The 17,450-nt window shown below is 37.9% G+C and overlaps 1 pseudogene; it reads right to left on the reverse strand.

The window, feature by feature from the left end:
• Positions 1-2,814: 2,814 nt before the first annotated feature.
• Positions 2,815-17,450, reverse strand: part of LOC131225921 (phenylacetaldehyde reductase-like) — a 41,633-nt pseudogene continuing 26,997 nt past the window's right edge.

Here is a 17,450-nt window from a genome sequence, read left to right on the forward strand (position 1 = left end):
GTAAATGAAATGAATGAAATTGACCGCGAACTGATTGAAATTGACCGCGAAGTGAATGAAATGGATTCTCGACCATCGACCTGATGGAATCTTGGAAAATAAATAGGTTGGTTGGCTAAAGTAGCTTCTCCTACCCCAAAATCATATAGGGTACATCAACTAAATAATTTTGTTTTAGAAGATATTCTTGTTAAATGAATAAAGAAAGAAATGAAAAAAAGAGAGAAAAAAATTTTATATGCTTATATATACATATTTATATAAATATGTATTAGAGAAAAATGTATGTAGAATGAAGTTATCTATGGAAAAAAAAAGTGCACAGGTGGATGTGGGGCCCTTTAAAATCATGAACATTGAGTGTGGGACCCATTCAAAATTATGTGGGGCCTATGATGGGATCCACCCAATTTTTTTTAAAAAAATTGGGCGGTACTACTGCATGGACATCCAGAGGTCAGCGGCATTACTGCCGATCCAGCGGTACTGTCACCCGGAATAAATTTTTTTTCAATGGCTATGGCTACTGCTACGGTTAGAATCCGTAGCGATAGGAACGCAACCCTTCCCTCACCAGCCGATCCGCTGAGGGAAAAAGCAGGAACATTTTCGACCTTTGGCAAGTCGTCCGTACAGCTGGGGCTTATTCTGGTCAGGTAAAATGGGATGGGCTTAAGTGGATAAATGGGCCATTAATGAGTCGTACAGTGGTAAATTTCTCTTGTTAGATCTATCTGATATATGGATCCTATGAAATCTGCGTTGGACCCAATGGAGAGTCTACACATTGGATTGTCTGAGTGCTCCACTGCAACTAGGAGCACCGTAACTTAACAGTGATGTCAAGCTATGATAGCAGTGGAGCATTTATCTTTGATGTGCTTAGGGGAGTAAATCTGGTCTGCCGGTTCACGGCGTGGTAAAACTGACATGTGGCACGGCCAGTACAGCTGTCGGTCCGCTAAAATAGTGGGTCGTGCCGGGCTTGAATATCCTGGCCCACGGCCACCGCACGAAGCACAACCCATTAAGCCCGACAGGCACGACCGTGGCACGACACCTGGTACTGCCCGTTTGGCACCGCAACGGTTGGTCCGGCAGGGCCCTCAAACAGGTACTTTTTTGAGATGGATCATTTTGCTCTCTCAAACTGCCATAAAACAGTTAGTTTAGGGACAAAAATGGTTATTTTACATTCAGAAAAAATATAAAAAGGTATTATCCTCTTCTTCAAAGATATCAAAATCTTTTCCCCTCTTTCTGTAATTTTTTGTTTAGATTCTATTATAGACCATAAAATAAATTTACATGTTTTAAAAGTTTTTTTTTTTTGAGGAGTATAGCGAAAATATAAATATTGACAGTTCAATCCATACATTCATTATTAAGACAGCAATAAATGAACTTTTTGAAGAATATTAGAACCAGTTAGGTACTAGGGTAGGAACAAGTTTTACCCCTACCCTACCATTAACTGGATCTAATCCATCTTGGTTTCTTCTTAATAGAAGAATAGGTAGATCATCCAGTAATTTATAGTCTAAATTAGTTATTTACCTTGAAAATGAACGGTTCATTTTTCAAACTACAGATAGAGCAATTCATTTTAATGTTTTGGCCTGGTGGAGGGGACATAAGCTAGCTCTCTGATTCTTTCTACCATGTCCGATCTACTAACGGTTTCAGTTTCTACAGTTATATCCAAATCGGCATTTAGCGCAATTAATCGCGTGCTAAATGATTACAGAAGCAGATTATCAACAAAGATGGAGTGTTGTTGCTTGAGGGATTGGTTTAAAATGGAGAGTAGAGAGCAAAACTAGATCGACGAAGATGTTTTCATAGATGAAATCAATAAAGTAGAAATTTAACAGTTATTTAATTCAGCATTATATATACAATATTTTCTTCTTAGTTATATTTGTTTATTTTAATTTCTTATAAAAAAATATATTATTATCAAGTAATCTTTCTTTTATTACTATCAATCGTCATAGGTGAGCAGGTGCCAATCAAGTCGGGATGTACCTAACCAATGATAAATTTTCTAACATTCATTTCAACATTTGATCCACATATTAAATAAAGCATAATTTTTTAGTAAATTAGTGTGCTTGCCTTCATTTTGAATGGATGGATAGGCACAACCTGTTAGGCACGTTTCATTAGGTATGGTCCAGCATGGCACAACACGAGGCATGGTCAAACGCAAATTGTTCAGGCCCAACCCAGCCCGTTTACACCCCTAGATGTACTATCAAGATTGGATATCACTGGAGCATTTGTATTTGATGTTTTTCTCCGTGTTAAAGGGAGATCTTGCTGAAAGTAAAATATTTATTATAAATTAGTAAATTAAAATTTTAAAGTATTGGTAAAAATAAATAATCAGAGCCGTACATTTGTTTTGCATAATATGGCCCACTTGACCAATGGATCAACCTGAGCTAGGAAATCTGCATGTGGCCCCAATATTGGAAACCAAGAAATGGTTAGAAAACTTAAACCAAGTTTTTCAGAGTCGTACATTTGTTTTGCATACTGTGGCCCACCAGTGGATGAACCTGATTCTTGGGTTAGAAAATCATTATAGCGGTGTCATTCAGATGGATGGATTTGATATTTGATACAGGCCTATGGCCCACTGTCGCGCCCAACACGTGCTGATTTTGAACTATTTACTTATACATTTAGGTCCTATATATCAAAAGATATAATTTACTATTTGCGGAAGTTATTTAAAGTATAGAAAAAAATGAATTAATTTAAACTTTTAAATTAGTAAATTAAAAATGATATTTTTCTCCATTTGTTTGTGAGCTATGCATGTGACTGTTTTTGATGCATCAACGGATTGTTCTTCATCATTCCATACCAAATCCTTCCATATACCCAGTTTTAACTCTACTGGAATTTGCACCTCAGACAACACAGGCAAGTATAGTTCTTTTTCTCTTGTCTGAATGATTCTATCTACCTTCCTATATTCTTGAAGTTCTTCCATCAGCAAACAGAATGAAATTACAAAGCATGAGAGTAGAAGATGAGATTAAAAGTACCCACACCGTTTATTTATGTACATCAGCAATCTCCAACACTTCAAAGTTTGGTGAAATTCTTCTCCTTCAAGCTTTCGACGGTCTCCTTGAGGGCCACATCCAAAGGTATGAGGTTGACGCCCAAGTGTTTTGCTCTCTCCTTGGATATCTGGTATGTTGGCGTAAAGGGTTCATCACCAGCACACCTGCAATAACAAAGAACACAAGCAGCTGTAATATCTGATGAGTGGTCAGATGCAACCAGGATCGATTAAAAATACAATGGACACATGACCCTATTGGGTCAGCTATAATAAGGTAGTCAAACATGCGGCTGCAACTTGGACATGGATCAACTAGAACTTGATTGACCCAACCCGAGTTTGGGTCAGGTTGTCAAGGTCCTCATGTTGGGTTCAGATTCAGCAAATTCAGGTTATTTGGATCTGGTTGGGTTGAGTGTAGAGGACTTCCAGTTGGGCACTTCGGGTTGAATTTGGGTGTGGTGGGGAGGCAGTTTGGGTCCTCTTGAGATCAGGTTGGGCCTGGGTTGACCCTCAACCCAAACCAACCCAACCCAACCCACCCAAGTTGCACTGCTAGTCAAGCACTTGAAATAGCCTAAGCAACTGACCTTGCCCAAGAAAGAGTCTTAATAGTTTTATTTCCAAGGTGACTGCTCTAAAGCAGATTAGTCACTGTGACAATCAATCTGAAGTTTCCTAAACGAATAATCAACCTTACTCATATTTCCATGATAATGGAATTTAACCACCTGCTTCAAGAGAAGATATCTTTAAAGAGAAATTGAACACAACTAGATGTGAAATTTTATCCCAACGGAAGATGAGGTTTACTAAGCACACATCATGCAATAAAGCTAATGACATGGCACACATGTGCCAACATGGCATGATAGGTCTGAGATTCAATTCATCTGTTAGAACCAAGGTATTCCACAATGGTAAAGGTGGCCGTAACGGCTGCTGCCGTTGCCGTTACAATACAGGCTATAATGGTTGTTATTTGTTATTTTTTATTTTATTTTTATTTTTTATAAAATAAAAATAAAAAAAACCTATTTCAGCCTCATAATAGAGCATTATGGGGCCGTTACGGCAGTTATGAGACCATTATGAGGCCATTACGGTCAATTTTTTCATAACAGCCGTTACAGCCGTTATGACTCCGTAACACATAATGGTAACCATTACCGTTGTGTAATGGCCGTCATGTAATCAATTTGGGGGTACCTTGGTTAGAACAAAACCACTACATTGATGCCCTAGTTCAAGAAATAGGTTGATCCACTGGTTAGGTGGCCCACAGTTTGTAAAACAATGTATGGCTCTAAAAGACTTGGCTCAAGTTTTCTAACCATCCACTTCTTTCCAATATTGGAGCCCACATGCAGAGTGGACCAGATTTACTTTTGGGAAAACATGTATAAGGTCAGACCAACCTGATAGATGGTTTGGATCTCGCACCTTTTTGCCGTGCTGGCACATGCATGGCAGCATGCATGAGCTTTATTGCACATGCTATAATAAATATCCAAATTCATGAACTACCTGCAAATCTCTACTGACTTTACTGTTACATATTTATCCATGAAACATAATGAAATTACCTAACATATACTTGTTGCAATGCATGAATCCATTTCATGGAAATAAGAAATGAGAAAATTACATATATTTGAAATCGATTAGATTGATTTCAAATCAATCTAATAGTTAGGGGGATTTTCATTAAATATTCATTTAAGAGAAAAAGATTGATATCAATAAAGTTCTCTCCCTCCCTACTCTAATATTCTTATGGGCGTACTCTTGTCCGTTTCTTTGTGATTTGGGTGTCAAATCTCATTGAATCGATAACCAAGTTGCACCATTTATGTAATAGAGTGGGTGATCATTGGGGGATTACCGACTCTACATCATCTACTGATGGTTTTGAAGGAGGTGACAAAAGAAGAGTCTGTGCAAGTAATCCAATTGATCCACGCACTCACAGAGAAGATAGATAGATCGACAACTCATGCATGTGGTAGGCAATTTCAGTAATCAAATGGGGTAGCTCCGGCATGGAGGGAATCTAGAGACCAATGCTATCTCGACACCCAAATTGCACCAATATCGGACCTCTCATGCCGTGCTAGCACATGTGGCGTGTTCATGAGCCCTATTGCACACAAGTGTGGGCTTAAAGCTCACTACTCTAATGTACAACGAGTTTAGAGAAAAAGCATGATGAATCCCAACTAAAGGAATCCATTCCTTACATAGAATCCCAGGAAATATTGGAAATGAATATCTATTGGAAACACAGTCTTACTTTTCAGGAAGCGGGATAGTAGGGAAAAGCTCATGTAAGATCTTCACAAGCTCTGAATAGTGAACAACTCTCTCAACTAGTCAATATCTTCCACTTCCTGAAGGAACCTCAAATGCCAGAATATGTGCTTCAGCAACATCTTTAACATGAACCCATCCAAAGGTTGCATTAGGAAACGTAGGACTTCCTGCATCGCATAAAACCTCAGGCTATTACATCACAAGAACTCCATATATAAAAGGGAAAGACATCAGGAATTTTTCATCTTATTTTCTGATGATCGAAGGAACATTTTTATGTTCTCAATTCAGATGGGTATGAACTACAAGGCATGATACTGGATGCTGTCTTGCAAGCACTGATGCACCATAGATCTCAAACTATACACATCATGCCAAAATCAATACCGCGAATTAGACAAATGCACTGAAATTCTGAAACAACGTGAATCTCAGCATTGATTTTCAGTGCTGGATGCAGAAGTATAATAATGGTCAAGACCTCGTAAGTAACTAAACATTAGTTTGCCAAAACATGCTGGAAACAGATACATAAATATGTCCTACTATGAACTTCTCAATGAAATTGTATCCTTAAGTCCAAACTTTTATCAAGAAAGGTTAGTGATGAATAAATTAAGGGAAGAAAACCAACCCATCATCATTCATGATCAAACAGGGAAGTGAGGCACATAGTGACAAATCTTGTTCTTGGCAATTTCTCGGAAGATTTTCAAATTGACATTTTTCTCACGATATTATCAAGAAAATCCTGCTGAAAACAAAAATATTTAAAAATATATATTATAAACTACTAAATAATTTTTAAAAATTGAATATAAGAGTATAAACAGAATTATTTTAACTTCTAAATAATTTTTCCATTAAAATTGTGATAAAATCATGAAAATTAAAAAATTCCAAGATTTCAAAAATCTCGTGATATTATTTTTATAATACCGTTTAATCAAAATTCCCTGTATTTTCAAAATCTCAATGATATTTGTCAGTGGTGAGGCCCACCTCTTTTTTTTTTTCTTTTTTTTTTCTGGGTAGAGTTGGGCTTTGAACCAAAGACCTCAATGGTCAATTGCACCTTGTCTACAATTGAGCTATGGCTCAACCACTTCTTATCATCAAACAAACTTACATGGTCAGTGATATGGTGCAGAAATATTGTGTGGTGCTCAAGTTGGACTATTAAAATGTAGCAACTCCCTTGTCTTCCAAAAAAATGTGGGTTCAGGGAAGCCATACATTCTACTACATGTGTCAGTATGGGCAATATAAACAAAAACAGTTGTCATGAATCACGAATGTGAAGCAATTGAGCACAAAGATGTAAAATGCAAGCAAATGCAGAAGATCCCTATTTCTACAACTTGCAAAAAAAAAAGAAAAAGGTAGAGAGAATCATACTAGGGAAGGGATTGACAAATGATAGAAAATATCAACTAGCAAGAATTAACGAGCAAGCCTCCCAAGAAAACTTAAACAGGCACTTCTTTTAGGCCATGTTTGGAAGCCATGGATTCCAAGCCAGACGATGGAAAAGGAAGAGGGTTTCCTTTGATGTGATGACTTATGTTGTTTGGATAGCAAAGAAATGGGTGAATTCCACCAAACAATCATTACACTTTTCCATATTTTGGATTCTGGGCACAAATAACTAGGTGAGTATTGTGAGAGGAATATAAGATTTCCAGTTGCTATCCAAACAAGAACTATTGGATTCTATGTTTAAATAATTCTCATGGAAATCATCACTGGATAAATATTATTTTTCCCTTTGTTTTCCCTTGGATCGTATCCAAACATGTCCTTAGAAATGTTGAAATAATAAATTCTAGACACTAAAAAACCATCCCCTTCCAAACCCATGTTCCTAAGAAGCAACACATAACCCATGAATCACAGTTCTTTTCTTTCCACTTGATAATCTTTCTTGGGATCCGAGGGTTGTCTAGTGGGCATCTTTACTGACTAAGAAAGAAGCAAAAGGCACAATCTTCATTTAGGAGGATAACATATGCACATTAACTTCGATGATAACAAATTTTTACCATTTATAAAGTTCAGAATTGCGGCAGCACTTGTATTAAGGGTTGGCCGAAGAAGAGGACCAATCACCATTCCTGGATTGATCGTGACAATATCAATTCCTTTCTCCTTTGCAAACTTCCAAGCAGCCTCCTCAGCCAAGGTTTTAGAAAGTAAATACCAAGACTACAAGAAACCAAGAAATTTGTTGAAAAGAAAAGAGGCCCGAGTTATCAAAATGACTACATTAAGGATATATACTGCTTTATGTAGTGTAATCAGTACCAAATATATCCTTTTACCAACCAAACAAAAATCAATGCAAAAACATTTTAAGCTGAAGTGTGATATAACTTTACTATTCAAATTAACTCTGAACACCAAAAGAAAATGAGATCCATATCACATTGATGAGTGAAGATTTAATGTTCATTGTTCTAAAAATGACTTCTAGGTCCCAGTTCTTGTGAGTTGATGTAGTTGAAGACGCTACTTTTAGTACACCGCATTGCTGTTGTCCCTAGCAACCAACCTAGGTGAAAAAGGGATACCTAATACCTTACTAGGCCAGGGTCACCCAAACAAACATGACCATTCGCCTAGCTCTCTATACAATCCCCCCCCCCCCCCCAAACAACAACATTATTAGATCCTACAAATAGCTGCAAATTCATGATTTTCATGCCTGAGCTTGGTCTACCCCAACAAATGGCTGAAGTTCATGATTTTTATGGCTCAACTCAGGCCCAAAAGCCTCAAGTTCATGAATTCATGCCTGATCTTTCAAGAATTTCTTTCCCATGACCAACAACAAACCTCATCTCCCATGAAACTATATCTATGTTGTCCAATGTAGCTGGACCAGTGACAGAAAACCATGGTTGAAATCTTAAACAATGCCTTCGTCAGCTGAGTTGGAGCATGAGCCTACTGATCCCCGCAATTATTGAAATGGCAAGGGTAAAAATGAGTTCAGGGAACTTTAAAATATGGCTGATTAATCAGTCCACATGCATCATAAGACTGATGTCAGATATTCTTTAAAAACTAAATGATTCATAGAAAAAGAAAAAAGAAAAAAAAAAAATCGGAAATAAACAGATTGCAATAACCAACAAAATTGGTCTCAAATATCTTTACTATTTTACAGATCAGAAAAAAAATCTCTACTCCCTCTTTTGTTCAAACTCAACAAATGTTAAGAGTTAGCAACTCGAGTTCCACACATACAAACAACCAATGGCATATCACCTCACAATAATCGGTGCAGTTTTAGCACACAGTGAAATCTCCTGAATCTTTACTCGATGTTCAATCATATAGTATCATTTCCTTATAAAAATAAATCAATCTCATTGAAATCCTCAATAGGATAATAGAGCTGAAGAGGCACAAAGAAATGGATGAATTCAGCATTGGAGAGTTGAAATTTTAAAGAAGACACACAGCTAATCTCAGTTTTTTGCTTAGAGATTGCAAGAAAATGCTTTAATACAGCAGTCTCAACACCGCAATTTTGGAGGCAAGTGTATCACAGTGGGAAGGAATTGAAACTTTTGTTATTGCCCCAGAGAACCAAAACCTTACCTCAGTGTTTATACAATCATACTCAACCAAAACAAGCTCTTGAATAAACTATAAATAATTCCCTTGATGATATGAGAGGCCAATGGGCTTTATATATAGAGAATATTTTTTTTTTTAAAGAAATGATGATACCTTTATTGAATATGGGCTGAAGCCGAAAGATTTAGAAAGGAAAGAAAAACATAAAAACAAAAACCAATTACAAATCTAGCCACATATCATGGAAATGAGCAATAGAAATTGAATTTGCTGCTCTTGCCCATTCTAGTACATTCAGTTTAGCCATATTGAAAACCTCCAATTTCACGCCTTCTGATTCCTAAAACACTAGTTGTTCCTTTCTATCCAGATACACCATACCCCAGCTAATAAACAAAGATGCCAAACTCTCTTTTCGATTTTACTTTTGTCCCCACCATGCCAAGCAGGGAAGAATTGCTCAATGGAGCTTGGAGAAATCCATACTATTTCGAATAGAATAAAGAAACACCCCCACAATTTTTTGGCAGAAGGGTAATGAATAGAAGGATGGTCAACCGATTCCTCATTCTGATAGCACATGAAACACACATTCGGAATACCCATTTTCCTCTTACACAAGTTATCAACCATGAGAACCTTATTCCTTCCCACTAGCCAAGCTAAAACTGCCACCTTTAGAGGACCACCAAAATGCCACACATAGGTTGTATGACTCACACCATGCGCACTAGACCCCTTGGCAATCATTATATAGAAAGATTTAACTGGAAAATTTCTTGACTGTTCTTTTGACCATACCATCAAATCTTTTTCTAAACTTGAGGGATGCAATCGACATGTCTAGCAACCTAACTAGTTCTTCCACCTCTTCATTATTCAAATTTCTTTTGCAAGGAAGAGCCTAAATAGTTTCATCTACAAGATAAGAGAAACAACGATCAACCATAATATCTACCTCCATCGAAACACTTGCTAATCGGGGAAGCACTTGACTCAACTTCTAATTATCTAACTAGAAATCCTCCTAGAACCTAATTTTCATTACGTCACCCAAAGAGAAACCCACTCCTTGCCAAAGCTTGTTTTTCACTGAAACCACTGATTTCCAAAGTGATGAAGCCCTATACAATGATGAAGATTTTGTCCATCTACCCCTTTCCTCTACTCTATACTTCCTATCCATCACTTCTCTCCAAAAGCTACCTTCTTCCACTCAAAACCTCTAAATCCACTTTCCTAGTAGAGCCTAATTCATTATCTCCAAACTTCTTAAACCGGCACCCCCTTGATCCATGAGTTTGCACACTTCCTCCCACTTCATTAGGTGATATCTGTGTTTTCCTTCCACCCCTTTCATAAGAAATCCTGCCCAATCTTCTCTACTTTGACCAATTTTGAGTTTGGGCATTCAAAATTAGACATGAAATAAATTGGTAGATTGGACATTGCCGCCTTGATTAATGTTATCCTTCCTTTCAAAGAAAGATACCTACCCTTCCAACTTGACAATTTTCTTTCAAATCTTTCCATGACATTATCCCACAAGTGTTAGCCAGTTTACTATTCACACCTCAAGTATAGGGTTGTGATATAGTAATAATCTCGGTAAGACCGAGGTCGAATCCACAGGGACTGAATCTTGTGTGTGTAATCTGAAAGTAACCAGAACTAGAATAAGATGAAATCTAAATCAGAAGGAATTAAGAGAAGAATTGTGAATAATTAAACTAAAACTTGAGAAATTCAAAGGTGGGAAACTAGGGTGCCAAGGATCCACTTGTAGAGATCAGGGAGATCTATGCTTGATTCATAAACTCAATTGGAGTCAGAGTCCCATCTTCATCCAATTGGAAGATAATCCATTAAAAATCAAATCTGAACTTCCTTTGATCTAGTTTTCAAGAGATGAGAGGTATAAGAATTAGAATTGATTCCATCACAAAACCATGCCCATGAGACAAAGCAAACAACAAAATTAAACTAATCTACAACCAATCAGAAAGATATATAAATGTTAGGAAGGATTCCGTCATCCAACCATGCCCAGGAGACGATGGTGAACAACAAAGATTCCTAAATTCATAATCCCTATAATGCTAAGAACATGTTCAAAGCTATCGCAGATCCATTGTAATTTAAGTCACAACAAACCATTAAAAACTGAAAGCATTCCTCAATATCAAACTATAATCAACGAAGGTTCATAAACATAAATCAAAACCGTAGAAAACTCCCATCAAACTACAAGCTTCACCTCTTAGCCCTAGCTAAGAGGTTTAGCCTGACATAGTCATGCTAAAAACTCTGAAAAGGAAAGACATAATCAAAAGAAAGAAGAAAAGGAAGAAGGAACCCGAGCCCGAGCTGTCCACGCCTTCTCTCCCTTGCTCTCTTCGCGTCCACGCTCTCCAAGATGCCTCCACGACTGCCCAAGATATCAAGATAGCCTTCCCACGTCCTTTCTCTCTCTCTTTTATAGGCCCCAGGGGCGGTTTAGAGGGCTGGAAGTCGGTTGCACAGATTTTACGCAGCGAAAATGCAAACTTGCGGAGGCAGTTGCGTTTGGAGGGAGATTTCGGCTAGAAGATGTCCAAAAACCACATTTTGACTCCATGGTTATGGTAAATACCCACTTCTCCATCTTTTGAACGGTCTGGATCATCCATCCGACCACAAACAGTGGCCCACAACTCCCCGCAATGTCCGGAAAAACTAGACGTGCGTATGGGGCGAATTCTATTACGCTGATGTGTTCGGTGGGCCCCACAGTGATGTTTTCTGGAAAATCCACCCCGTTCATTGGATTCCTGGAGAAATTTCAGTCGGAAAGGAGTGGTTTTGGTCGAGTTTTGGTGCGGTCTACTGTATTAAATCAACTCGTCGTTCATCCTGTGTTTTTCGACGATACACGTGTGTATGTGTGCATGGGGCCAAAAGGCCACCATGGCCAGGGTCGTGCCTACCCTCTGGAGCATATGGACGGTCTAGATCGTCCGTTTGGACGAAGTATGGGGCCCACTAGCCAAAACTGGCCGAATGTGGTGCGTCCGCTGGACATTGGTGCAAAAGAAGGGTCGGGTCAACCTCCTGTTGACCGGACTCTTGGTTCGGTGCACGGCCAGTGGCTTGTACATGGTGTATACGCACTGGCCATGTGGGGTCCATCGTGATGTTCATGAGAAATCCGCTCCGTCCATCCGTTTTGTCAACTCATTTAATGAGTTGAGACCAAAATTGAAGCATACCCAGATATCAGGTGGGCCCCAAATCAGGATTTTAGGGGCTTATCTGTCCGTTGGGCCACTTCCAGAAGGATCTAATGGCTGAAATTTGATGTGTACGGTTAATTTATGGTCCTCAGGCCATATATGAAGTTTCGAGCCGAACGGATGGTGGGAACCTTGTGATCTTACATTCTGGATGATTTCTAGGCCCGTTTAACGTGAGTGGCTTAATTTTCTTGGATCCCTGGTGTGTAAACTCTTCAATCTCGGTCCCCTGGAGTCCCGTCCATTGCCTTGGTGATTCCTGAGTGTTAAATCCATGCTTTTAGCATCCTTTTCGGTCCAGGCTCCTAACTTCACCTTGCACCACAAACATGATTAAACTAGACCGTTAAGCAGTATCATGTTCGTAAATCTAGGTAGTAACTGGGGTCTAATATGCAATATTTGACCCTCAATATTTACCTATGCATAGGGGAAGACCGAGAAATGGAAAAGCAAAAGAACTCATCTACATCCAAAGAGTCTTGCAAAATCAACAATGTTCACCTAAGCACTAGTACTTGTCACACAAACAAGTTGTTTAAGAAGATAAATAGCATAGACATGTTGGACAACATACTCAGGGCTACAACTCACTTTGTCACCACATTATAAGTACAACCCAAAAACACTCAACAAGTTCCATTCACATATGATTAGAAGTTCCCATACAAAAGCATAAAAATCTACACCTTCAGCCCATTTATTATAAACAATAAAACAGGTAACAAAAGGCCAACCTGTAATTATGCACCAAATAAGCAATTCTATATTTTTAGTAGCTCTGTGTATTAAGACTGTAATATGATGAGCTATAATCCAGTACGAATTTTAGTACGTTATCACAGTGCAAATTCAATGTGGAGCCCAAGAGAGCCACCTGTGATCCATGAAGGCTTGTTGGATACATACAAAACCACCTAAATTGAACATGAGCCCAAAATAACCATGAATGGCAAACTTGGGTAGTCATAGCCATAGAGTCGGTATGCAAAATGTATGGCGAGTAAAAATGGCAAAACTATCCATTTTGCAGGACTTTAAAGTGGCTCTGATCAGCCAATCTGGTCACTATTGGGGCTATGTGCAATCCACAAAGAATCCCCTCTATCCAATGGTCTTTTGTAATTACAGGTGAACCCTGACATATAAATTAACACTATAATAAGGTAAGAAGAATTCGTATTGGACAACAACTCATAATAATCTAGTTCAAATTTCATTTTGCCATAATGAATTGCATCTAGTCTGGCCACTAGCCAATCTACCTAAAGGATAAAAATGGGCCAAACTAGCTGATGAGGACATCACGTCACGTACACCCTTACGTAGTATTGGAGGAGGCAGGCCACACTGATTTCCCTGTGGCTAGGCGAGTACCCGTGATCGTGTTGAAGACCCCATGTGCATATGCAAGCATCTGGAAGACCCCACACTGGAAAAATGCATATAGGCTGCTTTATGGAGTGATCCAGATCGTTGGATCGGAGGGACGCGATGATTGGGCCATTAGATCGCATGGATTACATGATCGGGCTATTGATCGTTGATCATCCACATCAGTTTTAGACTTTATCATCTTTTATGATTTAGTTTTTTATTATTTTATATTTGGACACATCACGAGTGTTTTGGTTGATCTTATTTATACTAGGGTTATTTTCACAAGACAGGAGGATTATTGTAATTTTTGAAACTTCTTAGATCTATAAAAAGAGGGGGGGGTGTGACCTCTCTCCCATTGGATTTTTTGATAATAAAAAAAAAGAGAGAGAAAAGCTCTTGCTTTCTTCTTCCATCTTCATGCAATTTGAAGATACTTACATGCGATTTGGAAGGAAGATTAGTGCGAGGCTAATCTTCATCAACGGAGGTGCGAGGTCTCCATCTATCCCCACACCATCTTCTCTTTTTTTCTACATCTTGGTATTTTCTTCAGGTTCTTCATTCTCCCATCTCAGATATTTGTCTTCTCCCAAACCCAACTTTCCTATACCCATCCACAATCCAAACCCTAACCGACCTAAACCCATCCACCCCACACCACACGTGTGAATCCCACCTTGCCCCTTTTTTTATTGGTTCCCCATCATCATTATCAAAACCTCTTTCTTTCATCCCCGAAACCCTAACCCTAAACCTAAAATTCCTAATTTTCCTACTTTCCCAAATTACCCAAACTCTAATTTTTACCCTAGGTTATATTAGGTTTCCTATTTTGAAACAGACTATATCCTATGCTAATTGGATGTCCCTACATCTATTAGATCTTAGTTTCTTTTTATTTAATGATCTCGTGTTACGATGTTGGTAGCTTAGGCAAGGATTATGCATGATTTTCTTTTGATTTTCATGATATTTGTGATGATTATAGCGATGTTTGTTTGTTTTTTTTTTTTTGTTAAATATCTTAATTCGACTACTTGAACTCACATGATAATTGGTTCATGCATCGGTCCTACATCACTAGCACTAGTAATTAGTCTTTTCCATATACTTCTACTACATATAACACAAGCATCATTTGGGCAATTTACTGCTACAATTAGTCATGGAAAGTAGCATAAACTTTTGGAAAATGGGATGTGTGTGGCTCTTTAACCGAGGGTATTTTTGTCATTTCAATTCTTTCATGCAAGTAGCCAGTTCCAACTGTCTCCTCCTTTGTGTGTAACCGCACCAAAGATAGTATTAGGAAGACTGTGCAACATGGATTGTGTGGGGCTTGCTGGGATGACTTTGTGACATCCACTCCTTATGTTTGTTGCGCCATATCATGTTAGGACATCAACTCAAAAATGAGGCAGCTTAAAATTTGAGTCAGCCACAACACTAGAAAAATTGCAAAAGGGTCACTCACCATTTAAACTATTATGGCACTATCTTTCTCTCTTTGTGTGTAGCCCACATCTGCTTGTAACTAGTGTTCAAATTATCTTTGATATTATCTTTATCTCTAGCTCAGCGATACCGATAATGCTGGTAGTATCAGAAATTCCAAGTATTAGCAATGTATCGCTAAGTATCGCCAACATATCAATATTGCTAATATAATCGCTAATATTTTCAACTATGTAAATTCTAGGTGTCGCTTGTATTGCCAATGCATCAATATCGCCAATGCATTGCCAATATTTTCGACGATGTAAATTCTAGGTAATGCTTGTATCATAAGTGTATCGACGATATTTCAATAATATCGCCAACGTATTGATATCATCAAAATTTTGTTTATTAGAACATTTTTTATTTCAAGTTTTTTTTTTCCTAGGCACATGGTTGTATGTAGTGTTCAATTTGTCATTGATAATACTGATAATATCTCGATCTTAGGATATCGCAACATGCGCAATATTGAGACAACAATATTTCTTTTCCTTTCCAATTGTTGATAATTTCTTAGTGAAATATCATGTGTTGTTGATATTTTGCAATATCGATGGATGTTTAGATGGAAGGTTGGATGGTTTAAATAGGTTGGATGAGATGGTTGGACTGATTTCTTACAACAACACATGCTTTCAAGGCCCCATTAAATGGAAGCTTGTTATGTATGCATTCTTTTTGCAAAAATTTTTATTTCTGAATATATAAATATGTACATGTTAACATCGCCTGAAGTTTTGTTGAAAATTCCACCGTTTTTCCCACGTTTCCCCACATTTCCGGTTATCAGCGATATTATTGGCGATATCGATATTGTTTCCGTATCCCTGGCCAGTGAAACTTGTAGCGATACCAATACTTCGAACACTGCTTGTAACCATGCTTTTTCCCTCCATCTCTTTCCCTTTTTTCTTCTCTATGATCTACTCTCTCCCCGCATGCATGCACATGCCACACTCCCTTGTATAATGAACTGTCCTAAGAAACTTATATCATAGAGTACTTAACATCCATTCATGTTTTAAGGTAGCATCATCTACGGAAATAATAGAAAATGTAACAGTTTCGTCATTTTCAAAAGAATTTACATGATAGCACAAACAGGGAAAGGGAAAAGATATAGCTAAGCAAGCTCTGATACAGACCTTTGTCTCTGTACAAAAGTCTGGATCACTAAACCAAGTCTCATTGACAATCACATCAGGTGTTAGAGGTTTCCCATTGTATGTAACTGCAGCTATGGAGGATGTCACAACCAGTCAACCACCCTTTTAATTGTGGAAGTTTTTGCACAGGAACCAAGAACGTTAAGAGTTCCCTTTAACGCAGGGGCAATTAGTTCAACCTGAAATATTGGGTGACAAAAAAAGCCATTAGCAGTAATAATAACAATCATTCAACATGTACATAATAATAAGATATCATGAATTAAACAAGGGGCATGCTCCAGTGGTACTGGTACTACCGTAGCTTACAATGGTACCAGGCAGATGTGGGGCCCATGTGATGCATATATAAAACTCAACTAGCCCATCATATGCATCATACATGTTACTCCTAAGGCCTTAAAAACAAGGTGCTCCATGAAATCGGGCACGCCCAGTGTTTTAAATAGCGAATAGCATGTAACATAACGTTCACTCCTCTAAAGTGTGAGGCTTATGCTACATAGTGTGTCGCATAAGCTACACGCTACTTCTAGATTTTTAACTAAGGTTGTGCTTGGTTGCACCAAATATCATGAAATTTTATGATATTTTGCACCAAATTTCACCAAAATAGTTTGACTAATAATGAATTTAGTGCAACCAAATACAACCTAAAATAATAAGAAAAATAGGCAAAGATTATGTATAAAAGGTAAAGAAAGATCAACCTAACTAAATTTTATTACTTAGATTATTTTACTAAAATCAAAAGATTAACTAATTTTTATTCAAAAAAATGAAAAATGTAAAAAATCATTGAAAACATTAATTGATTTTGATATTTTAGTGAAAAATAACTTGTAGTGTAAGCTGCATAGCGTGTAGTTTATGCAAAATTAGCATGTAGCGTAAGCTACACACTACATAGTGAAGCTATTTAAAACATTGGGTGGGCCACATCACAGGGAATACGTTGATAGGGAACGAACACCCTTGGTTTGCATGGAGGGTCCACTGCTAGGGTTGTGTGCCCTACAAAACCAATGTCTTAATCTTAACAATTGACTTGATGATTTTGTCCGTAGATCATGATGACATAGGTCTTGTGCGGACATGTCGTTGATGCTATAACTAGCGTGATTGTATATCTTAAACCATACACATAGG

Source organism: Magnolia sinica, chromosome 14 (assembly GCF_029962835.1).
Source record: "Magnolia sinica isolate HGM2019 chromosome 14, MsV1, whole genome shotgun sequence".
In the NCBI taxonomy this organism is placed as follows: Eukaryota; Viridiplantae; Streptophyta; class Magnoliopsida; order Magnoliales; family Magnoliaceae; genus Magnolia; species Magnolia sinica.